Source organism: Leptodactylus fuscus, chromosome 4, assembly GCF_031893055.1.
Source record: "Leptodactylus fuscus isolate aLepFus1 chromosome 4, aLepFus1.hap2, whole genome shotgun sequence".
NCBI classification, from domain to species: Eukaryota; Metazoa; Chordata; class Amphibia; order Anura; family Leptodactylidae; genus Leptodactylus; species Leptodactylus fuscus.
This window is the reverse complement of record NC_134268.1, coordinates 200,156,048-200,182,111: the sequence shown is the minus strand read 5'-3', so window position 1 is coordinate 200,182,111 and position 26,064 is coordinate 200,156,048. Positions and strand designations below refer to the sequence as shown.

Genomic DNA, 26,064 nt, shown 5'->3' with positions numbered 1-26,064 from the left:
CTTATTTAATTGAATGGGACCAGAGCTGTGGTTCCCTGACACCACTGATGGTGTACGGAGCCAAAAACCATACACTGTGTACAGAGCTGTGTCGGACCTCCATCAGTCAGATATCTTATGCATAGGTCATCACTTTGGGTCTACAAAACCCCTTTTAAGAAAGTGGGCCTTCTCTTTTGGACAGGATCTATCAACTCTGACGTTTCTAATGTAAATACTTGTGTTTCCTGGGCATATTTTATTACAACTCCTTTATTATGGGTGGATGGGTCATTTGTTATTCTTATGCCCACCATTCTATATAATGCTCTCCTGTTTAGAGAAGATGTCAGACAAACCTGTGTGGTTGACCTATGGACTGCAGGATTACATCAGCATCTATTACACCCCCCACCCCCCCCCGGCAGCTCTGAGACCCCTCTTCACCAACTCTACCATCTGTGTCCCCCCTCTATGTCCTCAAATACATAATTCTGATGGTTATAATTTGTGCCTTATCTAAGAGATCAGGAAAGCAGATATATAATGGTGGAATTGCCTCCGGAGATTATAAAATTCCCTTGTCTCAAAATCTCCAGTGTGTTTCTGAGGGTTGTCTTCGTGCTGCTCCCTCCTGCCTCCTGCTTGTAAGAGTTTAGAAGGAGAAACCTCCAGGAAGCTGTGAAATCGTATCACACAGGATATGCTGAGAATTCTCAGTATGCCTAAAAAGAACCATTTTACTACCTCCACCAATTCATGTTCTTAGTATCTGTTAATAGACACTGCTCCACTCATTCCAGCACAGTTGGAATTTTCTCTCTAGCCTACATCGTTCCCGGGCAACAAGCACAGTTAGTTTTGGTGCCTGTGCTATTTAGGAGGCATGATGCTGAGGTCCAATCAGAGGCAGCCAGTGTCAGCGCTCAGAATCACACCCCTTGTCTGCTCCTGCCTGACACCGCCCTCCTGACAGTGCAGAGACTAAATAGTATATCAAGCACCAAAACTAACAGCATTGATTGCTCAGGAATGGTGGGGGCTAGAGAAAAATTCCAACTGTGCAGGAATCTGTGGAGCAGCAGCTATTAATTGATGCAAATCTGGATTTGTTGGAGGTGGTGAAAAGTCCTCTTTAACTGGTTTGTCAGGGCTTCCCATGAGTCGAGTCCGGATGGTTTCACCACTTTTTTTTTTTTTTTTGCTCAGATTCTTAAAGGGGGTTTTCCAGCCCCAAATAGTTTTCTACGGATGACCTATCCAAAGGGATAAGTCATTATTATGTGTTCTGTGGGGGTCTGACATCCAGATCCTGCACAGATTAGCTGTTCCAGTAGCCCCCAGGCACCAGAACCTGGTGCAGTGGACAGGGAGCATAGGATCGGTGCTGCAATTATTCATAACCACCGCTATGTAGTGCACTGGACTGCAGCTTTGTTCCCATTCACTACAGCAGTTCCCAGCGTCTGGAGGCTGCCAAAACAGCTGATCTGTACAGGGTCCAGGTGTTTGACCCCAACGGATCACATACTGATGACCTACCCTGCGGATGAAAAAATCCATTTGGGGTCAGAAAACCCCTTTAATTCAAGTCTGTTATGGCAAAGTGTGCTTTTAAGTGAGGAATCCATATTAGGGGAATACCTAAAATTATACAACGTGGCATCTGTTTTCTTTCTGGTAAAGAATGTTCTTTTTTGCGTTCCAGCTTTTGTTTCTCGTTGTAGCAACCTGTACAAGTACACTGTTATAGCCCCTCCTGGGGCGCTGGAGGAGCGCCGGGGTACATGTAATGGGTCCTCGTGCACCGTCAGGGTGAATGTGTTCCTTTGGCATAATTTCCCTTATAATGGAAGTTATCACGTCTAGTGATTATACATTCAGAATCATTCTTATGATTCACGCATTACTAGGCTGGAAAACAGCAGGAAACCATTCCTAAAAATAGCTGGATTCCTTCTGCAAGGCATGTGCTCAGATGTACGGTGCTCCATAGCTCCCCCACCTGTTTGCTGGGATATTGCTTGTGTAGAAATTAGTTGTAGTCATAGAAAAAAAACTAATCACAAAACAGTAGCTAAAACCCCCTCCATTATACAGAATATTTTGGGGAAATTTAACAGCTTTGTATGTTTATAATATGTCATGAATGCCTTTTAATCTATAAGAATTTACTACTAGGGGGCGCTGTTTTAAATGATGAATCGTGAACTATTACACTGCATGAAAAACCAAGAAATTATATACTTGACAGGTGGGGCCCCCTTTAGATCTGGTTTGCCATTTCAACACCACCATGGAAGTGTCGAAGTTACCGGGAAAGCCATTGTGATTGTCCATATGGTCCTGCTCCTTTAAGAAAAACTCGCCCGGCCCCCTTAAAGGCTGATGCGGTGCATTTTCGTGCCTTGGTTTTGCTTTGATTGACTTTCATATTTCTTGGCAGGAGATTATGGATATTTCTAGACTGACATTCTGACATACGCAGGATAAAGCGGCTACTAAGGCATACATCTTAATAAAGTTCCTATTAATTTCTCTTCCGATTGATCATTGTTTCAATCCATCTCGGTGCCCTTGGCAAAGGACTGAGAGCTCGCAGGCCATTTCCATTCACTTTGTGAATATAAACCTGTATTCATTATGTGACTTGGCTCAATGCGGCGGTTCTTTAGTCACTTCTATATCGGGACTTGCTGTACTCTGCCCCCTAGTTGTAGAATAGGAGGGTTGATTTAAAGGGGTGTCCCTGTGGCTTGGGACAGCATTGTGACTAGAGATGAGCGAGTAGTATTCGATCAAGTAGGTATTCGATCAAATACTACGGTATTCGAAATACTCATACTCGGTCGAATACCACGCGGTAAACGCAGTAAAAATTCGATTGCCCTCCCACCTTCCCTGGCGCTTTTTTTTTTTTTTTTTTTACACCAATAACTATGCACTTTGTGGCGCCAACTCTAACCATGTCAATTCGCTGCGGGCTCTTCGTTGTTTACGTTGGCCCATAAGCACGAAGGTCATCTAATGGGACCCGGAGCTTTGGCTTGTGTTATAAAGTCCTTATAAAGTTTCTTAAAGGGGTTATAGCTGATCGGTAGGAGTTCTAACAATAGGCTGTCAGTATTCTCAGCTTGGAAAATCCTTTACATTTCCGCTATGGAGTCTGTAATGGGATCAGAACAATGGACTGAAAAGGAAATCAAACTGAGGGTGAACGTTGCGTGTATGTATTAGGTTTCATCTGTCATTATTCAGTCTGTTCAGTCCTATGATGGATCAGAACAATGGATTAAGTAGCGGAAATGTAAACCGACCCTAAATTAAGTCCTTTAATTCAGAGGCTTAGGAGTCCAGTGGGCGGTCTTAGCCAATGATTGACAGCCTTTCTTGTAAAAGTACTCATCACTGAGCAGAACTGCCACCTAAAACGCATCAATCTGTGCAGAAGATGGGACAGTAGGATTAAGGTGACAGGTTCCCTTTAAAGTTAGTGATCACGCAGTCTGAAATACCCAGTGACTTGGTTTTGTTTACCCCAATCCGTTCAGCAATTCCAAAGATATAAGCCCTTTTAGCGTTGATGTATATTAGGCAAGTAGTCAGTAACACTGTGGGGTCTCTGTGCTGTATGTCATACAGTGTTACCTCCCACTTGGCTACTATTCCCTAATTTGCATAAACTCTAAAAGGGCTTCTATCTTTGGAATGGCTGAACAGATTTTGATAAACAAAACGCCAAAATGCTCAGGGTGACGGCACCGATCAGATGTATGTCATTTGGGTTTTTTAGATCTGGTGACAGGTCCTCTATAAGCGGCCCTGTGCGTGGCGGCCATTTCTATTCGTTCCACCTAGTTACGTTCACATTGTAATATACGCTGACGTGAGAAACCCTCGTCCTGAGTCTCTGCGGCAGCTGTGAGATCTGACACACCGGTCTTGGTTACACATGCACTGAGCATTTATTTAGTCATCGTTCTGTGCCTCGTGTTTTCCTATATAATTTTTTCTCTCCCTTAAACTCTTGCAGCTGTTTCGCCCGCCTGGTGCCTTTCTCATTACTGCATGTCAGAATATAATGGTGATGAAGCTCCCCGGCTTGACGTTTCGAGGGTCTCCCTAACTCGGTGGAGCATGCTGGACTCCGCTGAGGCACATTCCTTGTCGTTCTGTAAACAGGGCCTGGACACGTCGCCACATCTGCTAAATGTTTTGTTGGTTAGTAAAAGGCCACCTGTAACGCTAGAAGTACTCCGCACACATTACAGGAAGCCCCCGACCTGAGCTGGGGTGTATATGTACTAGTCATGTCGGTTCGGGGCTTTCATGCTCTTATCTGGACTGACCTGGTGTTTGATCATTCACTGTTTGCCAGGTGTGAGATGATATTGTGAGCAAAGAACTGGAGGTAAATGGCGCCCCCGGCTGACCAATTTTATATAGTCTATCTTTATAGCAGCTGGTGACGCAGAGTTGGTAGGCCTGACTTCTGAGTCTGCCCTGACCCCTGGTCGGACATGTCATAATCAGTGTCTAAAATGATTAACTGTGGTGCGGCCACAGACGAGACCCAGACGAGCCGTCAAAAAAAGGATCTATAAATATCCACACTACAATCTGTGGTCTAGAAATAGCTGGGGGAACAGTGCTATTGGGAACTCATGGTGACCCTATGGCCGTGATGGCGAACCCATGGCACGGGTGCCAGAGGTGGCACTCAGAGCCCTCTCTTTGGGCACCCATCCATGGAACAGATTATACTGTGTGGGGGCCACCGTGGAGCAAATTGTACTGTGTGGGGATCACTGTGCAGCTGACTATACTGTGTGGGGGCCACTGTGCAGCAGATTATACTGTGTGGGGGTCACTGTGAAGCAGATTGGACTCTGTTTGGGTCACAGTGGAGCAGAAAGCTCTATAAAGCCCCATTCGGATGACCATATTTTTTGCAGGTCTGTAATTTTGTGCAATTATGGATCCGCACAGTATTAAGGTTAAACTGCTGTGTTGGCACTTTGTGATAAATTAGTGGGTTTTGGGTTGCAGTTTGCTAAAAGATTCGCCATCACTGCCCTATGGGATTGCATATGGGGCCCTAGTGAACATGCCTAGATTGTTGGGACTAGAACTACTGCTACATCAGACTGTCAGGAGACCACCTGTAAGCAAAATCTTGACGTGTCCGGGGACTTTTTGACTTCAGAGCTCATTTTTTATTTTTATTTTTTATTTTTTTTGTAAAAAAAAAAAAAAAAAAAAAAAAGAAATAAATTATAAAAAGAAATATAAAAATGCATTCCATCAAAAGATCCTATGTCATTATATTGTCCAAAATTCCAGACACCATGATTGAAACCTGACAGACCCCATTATAATCAACAGGCACTTTTGTTATTATTGTTGTCCTGCTGCTATAATGGAGCAGAACAACAGAAATAATGCAGATGTGAACACGGCCTTACCCTGTAAAGGTCTTTTATATATTAAAAAAATAATAAAAATTAGAATTGCAAATGACATGGTGTTAAAATGTGGTGGCAGGAGTATTACAGAGGCCGGTCCCTGTGACGGAACAGAGCTCAGCGGGAGCTGCTTTGGGCGTTGTACAATTGTTTCAGCAGAACAACAAAACCCAAGACAATAAAAAACAAGAAGTACAATAAGCATGCACTTAATGAATGACAAACTAGTGCAGAGGGCGAGAAGAGCGCCCTGCCCGCCGGGCCTACAGTCTGTTTGGCATACGCCAATTGTATTTGCAAAGTTGTTAACTCTTTTCATAAAGTTGACAACTTTTTTGTTTTCTCCCTCTCCATTTTCACAAATAGGTCATCAATTTCTGATCGCAGGGGGTCCAATATACATAATCATATCCGTTGATCTGGCCACGTACACTTACTGAAATCTGCTGCACAGGACTGGCACCAGAAGCGGCTCTGCTCCTAGTAATATGCACACAGCTGCAGTTCCCTGCCACCACTGCTATATGGTGGATGGGGCTGCAGCTCTGCACCTGTTATTTGGAGCAAAGTTCCTTCCAGCCTTGCCTTATGCAGCAGTTTCCAACCTGGGACGTGGTCGGATTAGCTGATCGGTGCAGGGTCGGTGTCGGACCCCACCAATAAGATACCGGTGCACAGAAACTCCTTCCTATGGGTTTTCCTACAAGTGCAAGTGCAAATTTGTGAGGGGCCCAATCACTAGAGAAGGGATACATTGCACCCCTATCAATAATTCTTATGGGACTGCTCGAGATATCCGAAGTACAGCACTTGACTTTCTTTGGCAACATTATAGAAATGAAGATCTGTGCAACCACCGCTCTATTAAGATGGAGTGTTGTGTTTCCCCGTTTTTGTGATTTGTGGGGAAATGAAGTGTTTGGACCCCCCCAGTTTTCCTTATCTTGTAGGTAGAGGTATAAGTTGCACTTGTGGGCAAACCACATTGATGCATAGAGTTATATATAATCTTATGGACTGCAGCAGTCACTCAATAGTTAAAATCCATCAGTAGTACAGCCCTGGCCTTAGGCCTTCACATACTTTAAGACTTGAGCATTATATTGATATTTGTAGGTTTTTGTGCCTCCTCCTCAGTAATGATTTTGAGCAGAGGTCTGTATAACATGAGGTGTAGTCGGCGGCGTAAACTGCTGTAAGATTTGGCTGCAGCGCTGTCCTGAGGCGTCGTCCTCTCTGACAGGGTATTGTAATCATTAAATAGATGGCGTTTATTCGGTTGCTATGCGAGCCGAGACAATACAAACGGCACATCTCGGCCCTAACCGTGTGCTGGGCGGGCTCTGATGGAGAACAGGTTTCTTGTTTCTTCTAAACTTACTTTTGGTTTATATTGGTGAGGACAAGAATCGAGGTATTAACCCCCGGTGTGACTCCTTCCGAAATGCCATTCCAAGAACTTCTTCTGTCCCCGTCTTATACGCTGCAGTTATTTATGGGGGTTTATAATGCAGAAAATGAACACAGAATATATAATGGACCTGTAGGCCTCAGTGGTGGGGAAACACATAATATGGCAGGTGTGTACCACTGATACATGTGGTATGGAGAGGACACCATGTCACGCGGAGTGCCTACAGCTCTGTAATCCTGTATAGCAGGGCCTATAGAGGGTCCATGTATACGGCTGTATCTGTCAGTGAGGCCTTAGTAGGGTATGTTAGGACTCTGCGCCATATAAACACACTTGGCTATATACTTCCAGGTTCCCCATCACACCGATTCTTAGATTTTCTCATGGCTTTGAGGGGCCAAGCGTCTTGTCTCTCTGGCTTCTCAGTCTACAAAAGTCGGCAGGGCCCAGGTCTACATTGCCATTGTATGTTTAAGATGGAGGCCTGGGATTCAGGGTGATAATGCCAATGGTCTTTACCAGGGCCGCCGATAGGCCAGTACTACTGCTACTGGCGTCAGGGGCCCGGACAAATTTTAAAATGGGGGGGGGGGGGGCGGGCCCCCTGGGGCCAGCAGCAGTCATTGTATGTCCTGTTTCAACTCAGATCTGCGTCCAGAGGACGCAGATCTGAGTTGAGCACATACACGGCTGAAGCGAGGAGCTGACCTGTGTCAGCTCCTCACTTTGCTGCTGCCGCCTCTCTCGGTGACACATATGCGGCTGAGCCGGAACCCGGCTCAGCCGCATATGTGTCAGCGAGAGAGCCGGCAGCGGCGAAGTGAGGAGCTGACACAGGTCAGCTCCTCGCTTCAGCCGCATACATGTCAGCGTCAGCAAGAGAGGCGGCAGCGGCGAAGCGAGGAGCTGACACAGGTCAGCTCCTCGCTTCAGCCGCATATGTGTCAGCGAGAGAGACACCCAGCGGCGAAGCGTGGAGCTGACCTGTGTCAGCTCCTTCCTTCAGCCGCATGTGTCAGCGAGAGAGACGCGCAGAGAGCGGCGAGGGAGCGGAGGAGAAGGTAAGTTTAATGTGGAGGTGGAACGTGAATCTGGGGGCAGATGAAAGAGAGGACGGAATGACACTGGGGCAGATGAAGGAGGGGACGGCATGACACTGTGGGGACATGAATCTGGAGGCAGAGATGGAGGGACATGAATCTGGGGGCAGAGATGGGGGACATGAATCTGGGGGCAGAGATGGAGGGGGGACATGAATCTGGGGGCAGAGATGGAGGGGGGACATGAAACGGGGCAGAGATGTGGGGACATGAATCTAGGGGCAGAGATGGAGGGGGGACATGAAACTGGGGGCAGATGAAGGGTGTATATGAAACTGGGGGAGAGATAGAGGGGGGACATATAATTTACGGGTGACTGTAGGAGGATTATACTGTGTGCGGGCACATGAAAAATTAACAAGTGGGCGGAGTCAACACAAAAGTGGGCGGGGCTAAATTTGCTGCGGCACGCTAAGCGCGCCACACATTTTGTCCCTTTTTTAGTTCTTCAAAAGTTGGGAGGTATGGAGATGGGGGGACATAAATCTGTGGGCAGAAATGTGGGGACATGAATCTGGGGGCAGATGAAGGGTGTATATGAAGCTAGGGGAGAGACGGAGGGGGACATATAATTTCCGGGTGACTGTAGGAGGATTATACAGTGTGCGGGCAAATGGAAAATTAATGAGTGGGCGGAGTCAACATAACAGTGGGTGGGGCTAAATTTCCCGCGGCGCGCAAAGCAAAAATGGCAGGGGGGGGGGGCAGACACTTAGGCTGTATGGGGCCCCAAAATTCCTGATGGCGGCCCTGGTCTTTACTATGGTGTAGGATCACAGTATATGGCCATGGTATGGCAAATCTCATGAGGAGGACATACAGTCATATCTCTGCTTGTAATTTGAGGATACATTGGCGTGAATTTACTATTCCTGCTATGCCAGAAAACTAGTTTAGGCTGAGGCCCCACGTTGCGGAAACACAGCTGTTTTTGTTGCGTTTTTTTTGAGCCAAAGCCGAGAATGGCTACAAAGGAATGGGAAATCTATAAGAAGTCGAGATGATCGAATAGTATTCGAACTATAGTTTCGAATGCCTCACTCCCATAGGAATGAATGAAAGCGGCCGGGGCTTAACCTCTTGGTGTTCGGCCGCTTCTATTCATCCCTATGGGAGCGAGGTATTCAAAACTATATTCCGACTACTATTCGAATCAACTCTAATAAGAAGTTCTTATACTTCCACCTTCTGCTCAATCCACTCCTGGCTTTGACTCAAAAAACCGCAACAAAAAAAGCTGCGTTTCCGCAACGTGGGGCTTCAGCCTTAAATAGGAATAGTTATGGCACGTCTTTAGCGTACGGCCCTTTTTTGAGATTCAACCCCATCCCTTTTTCGGTGTCCAGCTCATTGCTTTTTCCGAGATGAAGATGGCGGGGTTACCATAACTTGTGGCAGAAGACTGGAAATGTACAGTAGTACCTGACTGGCGTAGATGGCACATGGCAGTGAGGAATGGATGAAGACTAGTGCAGAACAGTCATAATAAATCCCCCACCCCTATTATATATTTTTGGAAATTTTTTTTGTTTCTTTTGCAGGACTTGCAAAACAAACCTGCATTACATAACTAATAATGGTCATGAGTATATATAGTAGCTTGAAGTTTATTATCCTACACTACCATGGCGGTAATATGCTTATAACAATCTGTCTTCATATTGGGTGTCACTCTCCGGCATTGTATGGAAGGTGACATCCTTGGCACAATTTCCAGACCTCTAATATACTTGGGAGCTGTCACATTACAGCCTTGGGCTAAATAACAATCATATTGTGTTTGCTTAACTGATTGATTTTCGCACACTAGTGTGAACAGAGACCTTGGATTAATTAACAGCAGTGTCTTGCCACAGACTATTTACGACTAGCACCTTGAATGTCGTCTTCAAGCAAGCGCAGATGGGGTTTAATGTATCTCGCGGTGTGGTCAGGTTACTTTTTATTGACCTTACGGTTTCCTGTGAACAGTATAGGGAAGTATAAAGTGGTCGTGCTCTTCTAATGGAACAGGCTGGGTTTTGTGTTGCGTACCACGTAATGGACTTCATTTATCAGAACTGTCTAAAAGGGAGACCGGCTTTTTTTTTTTTTTTTTTTTCTTCCCATCTGTATGTTTTTTGTAGAATAGAAGGAAATCTACACAAACACGGGGAGAACATACAAACTCCTTGCAGATTTTGTTCCTGGCGGGATTCGAACCCAGGACTCCAGCGCTGCAATGCTAACCACTGAGCCACCGTGTTGCCCCAGATGCATAAGACCTTCTGCACACGAACATGTCCGCTTACCATCTGCAATCATGGACTACGTAGAAGACTTGTACGATTTCCTACATTTGTCTGTGCCTCAAATGTGGGCAGAAATGGGACACATTTGCGGCGCGTGTATATGGCATGGGCACATGGCCGCCTGTATGGGCCCATAGAAATGAATGGGTCTGTACTATGTAATGTACAGGAGGCTTAAGATGAGAATATCTGTATATCCGTCCCCCCTACTGTGGTCGGGAAGTTACAGAAAAAGTCAAATGTTACTGCCATTCAAGTAAATATGAATTAGATTGAGGTTGTCCACAAAACCCTTCATATCTAAGCGGAGCTGCAATACCAAGCACCGCCACTACATAATGTACGGCACTGTTGGTGAATAGTGAAGAGGCCACAGCGATCGATATCCTATTTATGGAAAACCCCTTTAATGTTAGATCAGTTTGACGCCTTTAACTCCTTAATATGCCCTTGTGCACACTTCCTTATATTATGTCCTTCCTTGGCGGCCATGCCTCCTTAGTACTAGGCCTGCAAAGCCTCTGTGCACTTTGTATGTGTAAGGCCTCTTCATTCCTAGACTCCATGCTTCTAGACGTCTGGGGAATTTTACCCAGAAATCCTCAGGTATAGTCAAGGTCTCGTTCAGCCCCATCACGACTCTGCACAAAATGTAGCTATAATACCGCCATATAGATGAGATTGTACTGCTAGGGAAATGGTCCTGTGTGTGTGTGTGGGGGGGTTCTTTTTTGCAGTTTTTTCCAAAAAAAACCCCCAAAAAATCTAACGCTTTTTGGCACGGTTTAAGTTGTAGATTTGAGACTGCTATGTGGGGGAAGAGAAGTGACAACTTAACACTTGGCGTGATCATTTTCACAAGCTCTTTAGACCTTTTCGGTGGGAACTCCAGTCTGTACCTCTGTTTCAAAAACTTTAATTTAACCCTTTCTGTGAGCAGCATTATCCGGGAGCCTGGGTGTGCTTTTAAGTATTTTCTCATTCACATGATGCAGAATGAATACATGAAAGCCTTGATGCACGGAGGTTGGCGTTTGCCGGCGGCTTCTATAACACAAGAATGGCGCTTACTATTATTAACAGTGCCCTTCTGGAACGGCTTATAAAAAGGGATCATTATGTTCAGCATCAAACATACAATTGTGACAACATGGTACAGGAGGTATTATACTGCGGCGTTTAATGGAGTCGGTATGTGAGCCCTGTTCGGCTGCATTCGTGTCAGCCTGTGCGATAGCACACTTCTTTTATCAACGTTTTCCTTTAGCCCTCTTAAGAGTTTCCTTGTCCTCGTATCGTGTGCAGATTAGCTCTCTGGGAATGGAGAAGCGACCACTGCCACACACCAAGGGAGTACTACAGTACAAGGGCACCTTTTCTCCAATACTAGACTTTTTATTTTACAGTTTGTGAGATTTGACTGGTATTGGTCTGACACCAGGCACCCCCACCGATCAGCATTTAAAGGGGTTTTTCGTTCACAATTCTCTACAACTTTATTCCTTGGAACTGAGCTGTAATACCAGACGTGGCCACCACTTTGGGTCTATGCCTGGTAAACAATGAAGAGGACACCACACCTGTTGGCATTACGTAGCAGCTGTCCAAAAAGCAGATGGTGGGAGTCAAACCCCAATGATCTAATATCCTAAGGACAGTCTATTACAGTCCTGAATAACCCCTTTTGGCCATCCTCCTTTGACCACAGTAGAGAACATATACATAAAATATTGCATCATCTACAAGGAACTGTCCTGATGAGCATTGTAATGAAAATTGTGTAATACTTAATTTGCCCTGTGGTGGTGCTGCAGGGAACTGAAGACGTTACAGTTGATCACTGATCATCGAGTTGATCCAGGCTTTTCTAATTGCCGGATTTGGAGTCGGTAAGAAATGGGGCAGTTGGCATCAGTCTCATGGGTTTTGGGTTTTTTGTTTTTTGCTTTCCCCCTGAATCAACACTATACAGTTATAGTGGGGCTGGGTAATTATGACTTCAATCACAATTGCTATTAATTGGGCATTTTATATCTTGATTATGATCAATGGTGGATCAGGCCAAGCCCCACAGCCTTTCAGATATGAGAATGTTTTAGGTAAACCTCATTAGATTTGTCTCGCGAGAGTCGTGCGGTGGTTTCGTTCAGACCAAACTTGTCCGAAACAGAACAGCTGTCTGTTCAAACCCCAGAGTACAATGACTGGACCGCCCATGTGGGATGAGCAAGCGTAAGACTACGTCCCTGGGCTCCGGCCCTGCTCCTGGTCTTCTTTAGGTCTGCTGAATGACTTCAGGGACTTACAATGTTTGTTGTCAAGGGATTATTCAAAGATGGGCAACCCCCTTTAATTTTTAGAGGCTGCCATTTTTCCAAAAAAAAAAAAAAGTAGGAAAGATGATCAAATAGGAACTTTTGAGGTTATGTTATTTTGTCCTACAAGATAGTGGTAGGTCTTCATGCAAATTACGAAAATATACATTTTCAGAAATTTTTCACCTGTATATCACTGATTGGAGTCTTAGTGTCTTTCATCACCAACTCCAATTCCAACTGATTCAGGTGCAGTTGGAATCTCTCTTCTTTTGCCATCACCGTTCTGGAGTAGTCTTGTTCTGTTAGTTTCATCACCCGATATTCTAATCGCACTCTCTACTGTCATTTGGACTGTCCTATCAATGTAGAAAGTGTAATTTAGCATATTGGGTGCTGAAACAAACAGACATGATTGCTCAGGAATGGTGGGAGCTAGAGAAAACTGCCCAACTGTGCCAGAATCGGGAAAGCTCCACTTATTAAAGAGCTGAAGATGATAGTAAAGATGTGCCAAATGGATCTCCTGTAGATGAGACTCGAATAAATCAAGTTTGCCCTGTCCCGATGTGTAACTGAGACGTCACATATGACTCTGGAAAGTTTCAGCCAGGGTTTCATACTCCTACACACTGACTATAAAAATAAACCTGTTAGCTGTATCTGATAGGATTTCCCAGGCAGAAATAAATACTAATGTGCTCATGGCCTCAAGTTGCTTAAAGGGGTTGTACAGAATCTGAGAAACTTGGGTTCTTTCTTCTGGGAAAAAAGTGGCAACCCCACTGAGTTACTTCTCCTAATGCAGCTTGGCTACATTGAAGGAAAGGGAACTGAGATGCAATACCATAGACAACCTGTGGAAAGGGGTAGCGCTGTTTTTGGAAGACTCGCAAACATGTTCTTCTCAACACTTTAGTAGCATCTTGAGCTTATTGAAAATTGATTGTTCGAGGGGAAATCTGCTTCATCCCGCTGGTCCAATTACCTACTTAAGGAAGAGCTAAAGTCTGGGTCATGGTTCAAGACATTAGAATATTTTTGACCAATGTGATCTCCTGTCCCCTAAACTCCTCTAGTCAATCAGTTCTTTGGGACCAGCAAGTGTGGACCGGAGAGCTCTAGCGTTTCTTATCTTGGAGTGAACCATTAGGAAGAAATACGTTGGGTTGCTCAGAAGTATCTGAACGTCCCTAATACATTGGCATCCCATCCATAGTGGAGTGGTCTTTATTTTTTTCAAGTAGTTTAGAAAAATCTCCCTAGCTATATCTTCTGGAGAAGCTTGTTGACCACCAATATTTGGCCACTACCTCTACGTCAGGGACCTATGATTATGGATAAATTGTTACGGATTGCAAAAAAGTCCATGGTGAAATTCTACGTACGCCCCTCCTTACTACTGAAGACCAAATGTATTGGTAGTGAGTGTCTCTCGACTTCTCTACCACCTTGCAAGACTTGAGTCAGGAAGCCATCTTGGTAGACCTCTGCCTAGAGTTTCTTCTGTGTTGTGTGAATTCCTTCACCCCGCCCCCAACCCCCTTGACCGTATCTTTTATATTAACCTTTTCTTTGACATTAACCCCAGCATGTGCCAGTAAATTCATCTAGAACAGAACCAGATTGGTTGCCGTACATCATTCTGGGTTTTCCCAGGTCGTTTCCTGTTCATTCGAGTTGCAACTGAGATCTATAAGGTTCCTCTTACGTGAATTTATAATATACCTTAGTTTCGTGCTCATCCCTTAAACGTTATTAAAGCAAATTTATCTCTAGAATTTTTAACTTTGGAATGAACCCATGGTGGATCGATGGCAAAAATTCAGTCACCGATTCAGCTGTTACCCATTAATGTGATCCCTCACCATTGTGATGTGTTAGAGGTAGGTGATGCCCTCTCTCACAGTTTACGTATTACTTTGTAGTTCATCACACCCCGGTCGTGGATACAGTATCTATACAAATAGACTGTTATATACCCCATAAATACCTAGACAATGACAACATCCAGACTGCTAATTCACACCATGCCTCACAACTAATAGAAAACACCAGCCATGAAGCACATCTTTTAGGACAGCCTGGCAGCCGTCACCTGGAGCGTCATTTTGTTAAATTTGGATCTTCAGTGCCATCAATTTCATAATGTCACAGACATTTGCTCTGGGGCGGCCAATTTTCTTACTGCAGGCAATGGTTTTCCCATCGCTAAGTTTTAGAAGGGGTCTGTGTCTTCAACACCTTTCTGTACCAGACCAGAACCGATTGCAGTTTTGGAAGGTCTTCTCCAAAAATGTTGTACTATCTTTTTGTATAAAGGTTCAATTCTCAGTGCCGAACATATGGCTAAATGTATTTTACCTGAACGGTTCACACCCTCTCCTTTCCCCAACTCCAAACCTATAGCTGGTCTTCTAAACAAAATCCACAATACATATGCTAAGATATTAATGACCTATCTTTAGGATGCGTCATATATATCAGATTGCTAGAGGCCTGACACCCAGGAACCAGGGGTCCCCATAGCAGGACTTGTGATGGGGGCCCCACTTTACCATGACCACCTTAAGCAGCAAATTGAGAACATGAAAAGTGTACAATTATTTTGGCCTTTTATGCACAGGGATCATGTGATGTCACAGAGTACAGGGACAGGGCTCGGTGATTTCACCATGTACAGGGTAGGTGATGTCAGTGTGTACAGGGACCGTGATGTCACCATGTACAGGGACAGAGCACTCAGTGATGTCACCAAGTACAGGGAAGATGATGTCATGGCGTACAGGGACCGTGCTTTCGAGGATGTCACCATGTACAGGGGCAGAGCTCTCAGTGATGTCACCATGTACAGGGTAGTTTTTGTCACTGTGTACAGGGACAATGTACACCCACAAAGAGCACGGTGTACACAGTGACCTCACAGCATATGAAGGAGTTAAGTAAAATGTCACATGCAGACATTTTGATGCCGCAGTAAAGTAATGGAGACCCATTCCGTTTTCCATCCTGTTGTTGACAGCTTGTCTTCACCATCTTGTTTGTTGGTCTTTTAATAAAGAATCAGGAAAATATTCGGTCTCCTATGTTTTTGTTGACCCTTATCTCCTTAAAGATGAACTGGGAGCACTTACTGCTTTCTCTGTGCAGTCTAACGCTATATTAAGTTTGTCATAGAAGTTGTGATGTCTCACCGACACCTCTAGTTCCTGAGAGGCCCTTCCTGTTCTTACACTCCCCTGTGTCAGCACAGCAGGGGTCACAAATGTTCCTCTTCTATCGTAAAATGACTGGTTAATTTCACAAAGGTTTTTCCAACACGTTGCAATAACAAAGTCTTCAGGTCATTGAAAGTGCTCCGCATCTCCTCATACATGGGCTGGATCCTAACCCGATGCAATGATAATGGAAGCCAGAACAACGGGAGATTCAACTCCTACATTAAACCATCTTCTCCATAGAGTGGCACGCCTAAACATTGCCGAATATTGAAGGAGCAAGTGCTCGGACCCCTCAATCTGTGAGCCCCCTTTGAGAAATACTGGACAAAACATTGAAACGAACGCATGCACAGTGCTGAAAGCAATGCCGGATGCAAATGATAGATGGGTCTGGTCATTTGCCCATAGTCAACCACCATGTTTTGGAGAAGACCCATTCTAACAATGGGGTGGCAGTCACAGTGTTATAGTCTAGGGATAAACTGAGTTTTTGTAGAACTATTGATAGAGGGGTTAGTAAATTGCTCCCAGTGTATGGCCATCAAAGTGCCGACAGGTATAAATGGGCACATCTTTGGTGCTTGGCCCTTTTTTGTACCAAAGATTTGCCATATTCCTCTGTGCACCACTCACAAAGGGGAGCAGGGAGAAGAGCGAGCCAGGACGGGCCGTGAAGACCTGGACCGGCAAATTTACTAAAATTCAGGCCAGAAAGTTGGCGTGGGTTATAGCATAAATCTCCGCCAATTTTTGACTGGTGTAGATTTCAATTCTGGTGAAGAGCCTCTTAATAATTCAGGCTCTTCTTCTGCCACCTGGGAATTTTGTTAAGGGGGCATTCACACGGAGGAAGTTGGCGCTGATTCTGGCACGATAACTTGTGGCATAATCAGCGCTGGAAAAAAAGACTCCCATTAACTTCATTGGGTTTCGTTTTCCGCACGGGACCCATTGAAATCAATGGGAGTCTTTTTTTCAGTGCAAGTTATCGTGCCGGAATCATCAGCGCCAACTTCCTCCATGTGAATGCCCCCTAAGACTGGCATACGGAAATCTTAATAAATTCCCCTCCTCTCTCAATTTAAAGCTTGCTTTTTGGACAACCAATAAACAAAAAAAAAAAATCCCCAAAATACCGGAGTAGAAAGGAAAATAAACAGGTGATAAAAATGACAGAAGAGAAACCACATGGGGGGCCGCACGGTGGCTCAGTGGTTAGCACTGCAGCGCTGGAGCCCTGGTGTTCAAATCCTGCCAAGGGCATAAAACCATCTGCAAGGAGTTTGTATGTTCTCCCCGTGTTTGCATGGATTTCCATCCCATATTCCAAAAAAAGACTTACTGATATGGAAAAATGTACATTGTGAGCTCTATGTGGGGCTCACAGTCTAAATAAAAAAAAAAAAAAAACACATAAAAAATGGGATCAGCTATAGATCTGTCAATTTTGTGGGTGGTTTATTTTTTTTATTTTATTTTTTTCTTCTCCAAGGCAAGGGCGGGGAAAAAAAAAAGTAAAATTTACCCCTCCATATGCTATAGAAACCCTGAGATCCACTATATTATATTGGCTTCAATATTCTATCGCCGGATGGCTATGGGCCGATCAGTACGATATGAGATCTTTCCTCTTAGCGGTTGACGTGGTTGTGAAGGAGAAGGGTAAACTCCAGGTCCTGCATTGCCTTTTGGGTCTGTGCAGCACATGCTGGCCGGGCGCCAGGTTGTAAACCTTGCCTGTGATTCCTCCTAGTAGGTGCTGTGTAGTGTCCAGGAAATTTATCTTCACCTTTCTTTTTCCCTTGGCTGGTTCCTGTGTGGCCCGTGGCTTTGTTAATCAGCAGGCCTCCCAAGTGTGTCAGGATGGCTGGCTTCTTACCTTTTATAGCCAGTGGTTTCCGGCCGGGTATAAATACCTCCCCGGCCCTAACCTGCCTGTTCCCTCTTCACTTCACTGCCTACCTAATTGGTTTGAGCTATATGTAGTAACATTAGTCTCTTCTGGGCATTTAACTCTTCCGCTTCCTCCTTCCGCTCTTGTTGTTTTATTTTTGGTTTTGTTCAGTTTCTTTCCTTTTCGTTTCGTTACATTATCCGTTTTATTTCGTAGGCTTCCTTTTTTTGACTTCCTGAAACTGCTAATAGTTTTCTCATGATTTTCTTTTCATGAGCCTTTTTGATAAAATCCTGATCTAATGTACTGGGACCGATTTGTCCAGAAGAGGCGTGAAGAAGTTTAGAAATTGAAGTAACCACTTGTAGTTCCGATTACAACCTGCTCATAAAAGTGGCGCTGTTTCTCAAGGAAAGTAGCATTGCCGTTGTTGTTTTTAAAGGGTTTGGCATTGTATTAACGATGACCTATACTTAAGATAGGTCTTCAATATTTGATCATTGGGGGTTGAACACTTGAGATCCCACTGACCAGCTGCTTGAAGAGGTTGTAGCACTTGGGCAAGTGCAGTGGCCTTTTCATTAAATACCAGACAAACACAGGGCTGCACATGGTTTAGGGGTTGTGCTTGGTTTTGCAGTTCAGCCCCATTCATTTGAATGGGACTGAGCTGCAAATGTGATGTCACTGGCCTGTGAAATACAATGCAACACTTCGGCTTTGAGCAACTGATGTGGGTCCAACTCCTGGAACCTCAGTCACACGTGCGCACCATATACAGTATAACAATGACAAAATGTGTTTTTTGGGGTTTTTTTTCCGATCAGTATGTCTTTTGTGGGAGGAAATCCACACAAACACGGGGAGAACATACAAACTCCTTGCAGATGTTGTTCCTGGTAGGAATGGAACCCAGGACTGCAGTGCACTGAGAAAGTTGTGCTTTTTGTTTTTGCAATATATACACTCACCGGCCACTTTATTAGGTACACCATGCTAGTAACGGGTTGGACCCCCTTTTGCCTTCAGAACTGCCTCAATTCTTCGTGGCATAGATTCAACAAGGTGCTGGAAGCATTCCTCAGAGATTTTGGTCCATATTGACATGATGGCATCACACAGTTGCCGCAGATTTGTCGGCTGCACATCCATGATGCGAATCTCCCGTTCCACCACATCCCAAAGATGCTCCTCTATTGGATTGAGATCTGGTGACTGTGGAGGCCATTGGAGTACAGTGAACTCATTGTCATGTTCAAGAAACCAGTCTGAGATGATTCCAGCTTTATGACATGGCGCATTATCCTGCTGAAAGTAGCCATCAGATGTTGGGTACATTGTGGTCATAAAGGGATGGACATGGTCAGCAACAATACTCAGGTAGGCTTTGGCGTTGCAACGATGCTCAATTGGTACCAAGGGGCCCAAAGAGTGTCAAGAAAATATTCCCCACACCATGACACCACCACCACCAGCCTGAACCGTTGATACAAGGCAGGATGGATCCATGCTTTCATGTTGTTGACGCCAAATTCTGACCCTACCATCCGAATGTCGCAGCAGAAATCGAGACTCATCAGACCAGGCAACGTTTTTCCAATCTTCAATTGTCCAATTTCGATGAGCTTGTGCAAATTGTAGCCTCAGTTTCCTGTTCTTAGCTGAAAGGAGTGGCACCCGGTGTGGTCTTCTGCTGCTGTAGCCCATCTGCCTCAAAGTTCGGCGTACTGTGCGGCGTTCAGAGATGCTCTTCTGGCTACCTTGGTTGTAACGGGTGGCTATTTGAGTCACTGTTGCCTTTCTATCAGCTCGAACCAGTCTGGCCATTCTCCTCTGACCTCTGGCATCAACAACGCATTTCCGCCCACAGAACTGCCGCTCACTGGATGTTTTTTCTTTTTCGGACCATTCTCTGTAAACCCTAGAGATGGTTGTGCGTGAAAATCCCAGTAGATCAGCAGTTTCTGAAATACTCAGACCAGCCCTTCTGGCACCAACAACCATGCCACGTTCAAAGGCACTCAAATCACCTTTCTTCCCCATACTGATGCTCGGTTTGAACTGCAGGAGATTGTCTTGACCATGTCTACATGCCTAAATGCACTGAGTTGCCGCCATGTGATTGGCTGATTAGAAATTAAGTGTTAACGAGCAGTTGGACAGGTGTACCTAATAAAGTGGCCGGTGTGTGTGTGTGTGTGTGTATATATATATATATATATATATATATATATATAATTTTTTTTAGTGAAAAAATAACCATTTTTCCATAACTTGTTATTTCAACCTAAAAGGGATGAAAAAAAACTATCACAATACGTTTTCTTGATGTAACAGCGCCCCTCTTGTCACAGGCTACTTCTGGTATTGCATTTTTTTCCCATGCAAATTTACACTGCAAAGCTAGTCCCCTTTCTTTTTAGGACCACCTGTGTTAGATCGCTAGAGACCTCTGCTGGAGGACCAGGTACCCCTAGAATATTTGCGCAGACCAAAAAATGTGTCTTCCATTAACTTGCTGCCGGATCCCCTGCCATTGCCAGCACTAATTTGCTTGTTCTGACTGCAATCCATTAAACTAACCAGCCTAGTTGTTTATGCTCTCTGGTTTAGCGAGTGAGACTCTCAATGCCTGGATGGGCGCTCGGAGCGAGATTTGGGCTCTCGCAACTGTTCTGTTTGCCTGTAGGCATGCGGCATCCCTGTAATAACAGGCAATCCATATGCTATGCCATGTAAACAGACATCACGGGTCATTAGCGCTCATACAATTACAGTTATTTCTACGGCTATCTAAGGACATGCCTAGCACAAAAGTAGTTGCGAGTTGCCGCACCATGTGATCCTCTGCAACTTCCACCAGCAACAATACAACAGGAATTTTTTAATTTTTTGCAAAATGAGCGCATGTACACCTGTAATACACAGCTTTGCATTTAAGGGGAAAAATGTGGTCATGGCTTGTGCAGGCGTAACCCACCGGAGCGGTTGGACTTAAAGGGTTAAGGGATTACCACTGAGACTCTTTAATTCCATTACAAAAAGGGCTCTGCTAAATTTCCCCGGCTTCATCTGGGAAGCTGTTTATGATGTAATGCTCCAGCCGGGGGGAAGTTATGACAACCATCCAAACAGCTGGCCTCCAGTGGGTAATGGAGGTTCGCGTAGACAGGGCCACATCATTGCCTGGGTGTTATCATTGTGTGCCGGCGCCACCGTCCTCATGAGCACGCACGAGAAAAACCTTTACACGTCTCTAGAAGACATTAAAAAGCTGCGACTGATGTGTGGAACAAACCCTTGCCGTGCCCATGTGGGACTCCACTTATTACAGCATGGTCTTGGTATATTTTAGCTTGGCCGGAGCCAGGGATTTGGTGGCTTATTCTATGGCGCTGTGTCTTTCATTTCGTATTGTTGTGGGGTTTGTAGCCACTTTTTGGGTCCAAACGGCTGCACTTTATCAGTGGACAGTGACAGGACAATTGCCCAATATTTTGTTGACTTCTAAAGGATTCTGGAAAAGTATTATCTCGTGGCTTGAGTCATGTCGGACCGCAGAAGGTATTGCTTAACCCCTTGGCTAGACTATTGCTTAACACCTTGTTGGGGTCGTAGCTATTGTGAGTACAGAAGTTAGTGCGTGGTCCCCAAGGGCCCCTCTGCCTTATAACATAGTAGAGAGGCCAGGTATGGTATTGAGTAGGGCGGTGGAGTCAAGACCAATTTGGGGTAAAATTGAAGTGGGGGAGGGGAATTACTAATTCCAGTTTCAAAAAATAAAATTAAGGAAATTATTTTTTATAATTAGATGTGTAATTTGTTACATATTTACTTTCATAAGAATTCAATTTTAAGGAATTCGAGGAGCTTTGTTGCTCCTGACTTTCATAAATTGCGCCATCCAGGATCAGAGTCAGACCATGGAAAATTAGAGGGCTCTGAGTTGGTGTTGTGGCCTATTGACTCTGCAAATCTTGTTTCCACTTGGAATAACTGTCATGGTGGTGTCCTGGTTGGTGGTTGTCACTGTTGAAGTCCATGCTTGTAGTGAAGTGGCTTTAATGGGAGTCCAGTCTAGATGGCAGGTCGTGTAATACAGTAAAAATCCTTAAATCTGCTGGTACTTGGCCCCAGCCATGAGATTTTAAGACTATCTTGATGTTTTCGGTAGTGGTGTGGATAGGACGGGACTGGCACAGCATGTGGCTCCCATTGGGTACCAAGAATCCACTAGGACAAGGCAATAAACCCTTCATGCTGGGAAAGAAAAGTCGAACTTTGACAAAACTGTAAGCATTTAATGGGATGTTCTATGTTCTCATCTTCACCTTTATTCCACACCTACATGTCAAGCGTGTCGGAAACTTCTACCCAACCTAGATGCCCCACATTGTGCCATGTTTACGCCAGTGTCTAGCCTAAACCACCATAGTCTCTGAGAAAACCATTTCCTTTAAAAAATCTTAGTCTCGCCCTTCTGGTTGTCTTCGTCCATGGAGTCTTGCCTCTAGGAGACCATTGTTCTGTGGACTTTTGGGCAATTGCCACTCTCTTTGTTGAACGTTCACATGTTGGTTCACTCCATGATATTTCGATTCTATGTTTTGAGGGCACCGAGAGTAAAGTCGTATTCTGCAGAATTGGGGGACTTTTTTGCTCCTGGTTTTCTTGTCTTCTCGTAAAGACTTTTAATTAGCCGGTCCGACCCGATTAATATTCCGCTTGCACCGGGACCATTATCCTCGATTCTGTACTTTACTGCATGGACGCTTTTCCACTCTTCTACATCACAGCTAATATAGTCAGAAGGTGAAAACTTAATGGCCTGAGCCGCGACTATGTATTTACTATGCACGGATCATGAGAACAAAAGTCAGGCCCGGGTTTTCACTGCGGTGAAGGGTTTAAATCAGTTTCTTTATAGGGTAAACTAAAGGGTTGGAATGATACTTTAAAGGACTAAATGATTCATTTACCTGGCTCTGGTGGAAGAGGGAGAAGTGAAATAATTGGCTTAGCGTCCCTCTGGCGGTTCACATGTCTTTATTTTTCCATTGGCACGATTATTTATTCAAGGAAGAAAAATATGTTTTGCAACTCTGAATTGTATAAATGACCTACTTCCATCTCTTCATGTGTGCGGGATCAGGTCATATTGTCATTTTTGCTCTTCAGGTTACAAATGTTTGCCCCATTGTAAGGATAGGTTATCAGAATGGTGGGGGTCCAGCGCTCAGCACCCCACTGATCAGCTGTTTGCAGGAGGTGATACACAGAGAATGGATCAGGAAGCAGACAGCCATATCCTTGGTGTAAAATCCAAGCCGGCTTAGGGCAGGTTCACATCTGCGCCCGGTCTCCAGTTTAGCTAATCCGGCCGGTTTCCGTCTTCTGCCCTGAGAAACTGGACAGGAGACTGAAAACTAGTGGTCAGTTTTTAAACCCGTTCACTTGAATGGGTTTGTAAAGGTGACGCCTGTATCAGTCTTCTGCCTGTCCACGGGGAAATGTTTTTTCTTAACCGGACACAAAGTCCTGTAGGTCCAGCTAAAAAAAAAAACTGGCTTCCCCGCGGACAGGCAGAAGACTCACACAAGTGTATGGGTTTGAAAACTGACCACCGGGTTTCCGTCTCCTGTTCGGTTTGGCTAAACCAGAGACCGAGCGTAGATGAGAACCCGCCACTAGCTTCTATTCAGATTTAGTGACGCTACCGTTGGCCACAACACAGTAACCGGCTCTGTCTGCTTCCGTCTCCATTTTGTGTGAGTATGGCTGATCAGTGGAGGTGCTCTGGGTTACATGATCACAAATAAAGCCTGGTTTTTTAGTTGCTCCACCTCTGTTCTAGTCTCCCACCTTCCCATCTGTTCTATGGGGTCTGGCTTTACGATAATCTGCAAAATTTATGATTATCTGGGTTTTTTTGTTTCATTTTTGTAGCAATGCCTCTAATCTCTGCAGTTTTTAGTGCCTGTTGTGGATGTGGATTGGCAGATGTATTTCCTGAGGGTTGTAGTATAATGAAGACTTTAATTGACACCAATATATCGTGCAGTACGTGGATAATATGCAATAGTAATATATTGCTGTGCTATGACGTTACAAAAATAAATGGCCGCTCCATCTTCCACAGCTTGTTGTAATGGACGGACATCTGTTTCTTCCATCGCGAGTCGCACAAGCATTCATCTTTGGGCTGCGGGTTTATTTGGCACTGGAAAGTTAAATTAAAGATAAACTTCTAGTGCCCGGCTGGCAGCAAAGTCTCTGATCCCAATATCAAATTTATCCAGGGTTTAGGAAGTTGATAGTCCTAGACATACCGAAGATTATCCAGTCAACTGTCAAGATTTGGCTCACCGTGCCAATAAACGCCGGAGTTATCTTGTCACCTTAAGGCTATTCATAGGTTACATGAGTCATAGACAAGTTATAACCCATGGATATTAAAAAATGCAATTTATTATAAAACCTCTATATATTAATACCTTTAAAAAATAAAATAAAAAAATTCAATTTCAATTTTTTTTTTTTTTTTTACATATATATATTTTTTTTAATATATATATATATATATATATATATATATATATATATATATAATATTAAATTGAGTGTTTATGGAAATGGTGAAATGTGTCCTCTTTATTCTAAAGTAATATATTTCATCATGTTAGCCCTGTTAACAATATATAGCGATATGCTTTACCGCTGTCTTATGGCCATAGATGGCGATAGTCTGGAGTCGACGCGTTGAGTCTATGGGAAATACTCAATGAGACTTGCTTTTTGCAAGGACTAGGAGCAGATAAGCTGTGACTTCTTCTATTGTCATTAATGGATGCAATGATGTGATCTATAGAGGTGTTACCTTCTATTGTAATCCAGTCTGTGATCTAAATGAGGTTGAGAATTGGCAAGTGTCAGTCTGTTTTTAGGTTTAGTAGCCGGAGTAAAATTGTTGGGTTTAGTACTGCCCAACAATAGGACTCAGACTGTTATAGAAGTTATCAGAAGTTATACATCATGAATTCACTTTATTGGCTGAAATCCGGATACCCCTACCAAATGTACTTGCTTAATCTTGAAAATTCAGGAGACTTTGTGCACGCCTTGTGCAAAATTTTGATCATTTCACCACCTGATTTTCTTGGCCACGTCCCTTGTGTAAGGCTCCCCCAGACTCCTTTTTTTGGTACCTTAGAGGTATAATTATAGGGTCCGAGTCTGCGGTGTGAAATAATAGTCTGAGTACATGCCTCCTCGGCTCTGTTTATATGGCACCCTCGGCATGGATACATGATAATTCTAGAATCAGGGATTTGCCAGCTCTTCGGGGTTTCCTGGACGTCTGCCCCCTTTGCTCCAGGAGTCACCTGGGCAGAGGTTTGGATCTCCGTTTATTTTAATTGACTCTAAATTATCCAAGCCAAACATTTTAGGTTAAAAATAGGATTTACTCCGCTGTATTACGCCATTAAAAAAAATACCGTATTTTACAATATAAATTGTAGAAAAACTGTTAGTGTAAAGAAATGGTCAGCAGGCTGGAAAGTGAGGAGGAGGTCAATAAAGAAGCTTCCATTCCGGGAAGTGTAAATGGGATTGGACTCTCGTAAAATACAGTAATGTGCTGAATAATATCAACATTTAAGGACCGTGTCAGCAGACACTTTGGTACCCTTGAACTACTCTGAAAGCAACGCAAGCAGTTTTACTTTGTTCATAAAGTAGAGTAACATTATTATCACCAGAAGGGAAAAAAAAACAAGACGAGTCGTAAGAGATGCCGCACAGTAATGTACTGACTATAGTCCATCGCTGAAGCAGGTCAATCAGAAAACCGCCTGGGTTTGGTATTTAAAGGCAACATATCGCCCAAAGGCAATATGTGTGGTATGGAGAAAAAAAAAAAAAAAAAAAAACAACTTCAGTAACTCATTTTAATTAAAATGAGATACTTAAGATTTTTTTTTTTTTTTTTTTTGGGGGGGGGGTTTAATTTAATTTAATTTTTTCTTACATGGGCAACATGGTGCCCTATGTTGGGTTGCTACTCTATCAGCAGTTGGGAGACTTGCTTTACAATAGCGACATGGTTTTTTTTTGTGGGGGGGGGGGGAGGAGTATTTGGAGTGTCCCAATTTAAAGCATAATTTTGCATGCCTTTACAGGGCTAGTTCACACGTGAAAACCTCGTGGCGAATTTTGGTCCGGGAAAAAAACACTTCCTAATTAGGAAGCGTTTTTTGACCTTGAGGTGGTTTTTGGTAAAAACTGCTTCAGAAAACGCCAGGCGGTTTTTCCCTCCCCTGAAAGTGAATGGACCGTAAAAAAACACGTTGCGGTTTTTGCAAAAAATACGCACCACAAATCGAA

At 44.1% G+C, this 26,064-nt stretch overlaps 1 protein-coding gene across 2 annotated transcripts in view; it reads left to right on the top strand.

Annotated features, from left to right (window-relative positions):
- ZEB1 (zinc finger E-box binding homeobox 1) overlaps window positions 1–26,064 on the top strand; it is a 105,099-nt gene that overhangs the window by 39,502 nt on the left and 39,533 nt on the right. The window lies entirely within an intron of this gene.